The sequence below is a fragment of the Cariama cristata genome, unplaced genomic scaffold, assembly GCF_000690535.1.
Source record: "Cariama cristata isolate BGI_N322 unplaced genomic scaffold, ASM69053v1 scaffold23170, whole genome shotgun sequence".
Taxonomy (NCBI): domain Eukaryota; kingdom Metazoa; phylum Chordata; class Aves; order Cariamiformes; family Cariamidae; genus Cariama; species Cariama cristata.
The window spans coordinates 685-2,130 of record NW_009594417.1 but is presented as its reverse complement, the minus strand read 5'-3'; the positions used below and the strand labels follow the sequence as shown (position 1 = coordinate 2,130).

At 63.8% G+C, this 1,446-nt stretch overlaps 1 protein-coding gene across 2 annotated transcripts in view; it reads right to left on the bottom strand.

Annotated features, from left to right (window-relative positions):
• Positions 1–157, bottom strand: part of GJB1 (gap junction protein, beta 1, 32kDa) — a 1,856-nt gene extending 1,699 nt beyond the window's left edge. Inside the window, exon 1 of one of the 2 annotated variants that reach the window (XM_009697993.1) lies at positions 38–157. The gene's annotated coding sequence lies outside the window, so the exon portion shown is untranslated. The remainder of the gene's footprint in view (positions 1–37) is intronic. The other variant, XM_009698001.1, reaches the window with a different exon arrangement.
• Positions 158–1,446: the final 1,289 nt, after the last annotated feature.

The following is a 1,446-nucleotide window of genomic DNA, read 5'->3' as shown; positions in this document are numbered from 1 at the left end:
GGCCACCCTCGGTGCGGAGGGTCCCGGCGGCGCGTACCTGCCAGTGAGGAAGGGTCCTCGCGAGCTGTCCCCAATGGCCCCTCTAAGGTCTCATGTCTCCCACAGGAGAGCTCTGCTCCGTCTGCCCTTGTCTCTATCCACCACTGCCCTGCACTGGAAGTCATATGCTGCTTTATAAACTATTTACATACAATGGGGCCTTTATCGGCCCCTGAACAACACACTTTAGCATTCAGATCCAACGCCCTGACTTCCGCCCACCCCAGCCAAACAAAGTGCCTGTGTGCTGCATTCATGCTGCCTCTGCTGCCTGGCCCCGCACCCGCTCCCACCTCACCCTCCACTGGCCACAGCCGTGGCCTCTCCGACAGCTGGCCACGGGGCGCTTGTCGCTCTGCCCAGCGAGACCCGCGTCGTGGGCATCACCGGGCCGGATGGCTACCTGGGGTGTCTGGGTCCCTGCCGCAGGATGCACGGCAGAGCCCAGCTGCGTGCCCTTCCTTCCTCTGTGACCAGAGCTGAGGTCTGGCTGCTCCCCAGCGTGGCACTAAGCAGTCTGTGGGGACCCATGGGGCTGGGGGAGCTGGGTACGGGCCGTGTGGGTCCCACCATGCCTTCGAGGCTGTGCTGCCAGTGGGTTGGTGCCAGCAGCAATGACTGCGAGAGCACTGGAGCTGCCCTTTGTGTGCCCTGTCCCGTTGGGGACATGGGGAAGAGTCTCCGTCAGAGTGACGCTGGCTGTGCGCTAACAGTGGCTGTGCTCAGTGCTGAGAGCCGTGCGCTGCAGAAGCTGCGTTCTTCTTCCAAGACGGGGGGCTACGACGCTGCTGCACTTCTCGAATGCATTGGTAGGGCAACAGCCCCTGTGCTCGTAGACCACCCATGCCCACGTCCCTCAGGGCTGGCGTCCCAGCCACACCATCACGCTGTGCCCCATCCCCGCAGGGATGGTGCTATGTCCCTCGGGTTTTGTCCCCATCCTCAGCTGGGGAGCAGTACATCCAGTAAAACCTACCAGCTGAGGGCCCACAGGGTGACGGGGGCAACAACGCCATCCCAAATGCCACCTCCACCCCTTAGCCCAGGGTGCCAATGCCCGGAGCTGCGCAAACAGTGGTGGGCAAAGACCCTTGAGTGAAGCCGTGGGGAGAGAAGCCAGTGCCCAGGCCACACTCTACTCCTCAGCCCGCTCCCCCCATGGGGACCAGCACCCCCAGCTCTGCCCTCCCTGGCCCACAGCTGAGCCCTCCTGCAGCCCCCACCCTAGACACCTTGGTGCCCCCCAGCTGGGGGACATGTGGGCACCCCCGCAGTGGTGCCGTGCTCACCAGATTCTCACCTCAGCACCAGGACAGGCAAAGTTCTCGGGGAGTACAGCGGTGTCAGCCTTCAGCACAGCACCCTGGACTTTATACCGCCCTCCGGCACGTCACCCACCCCCTCCCA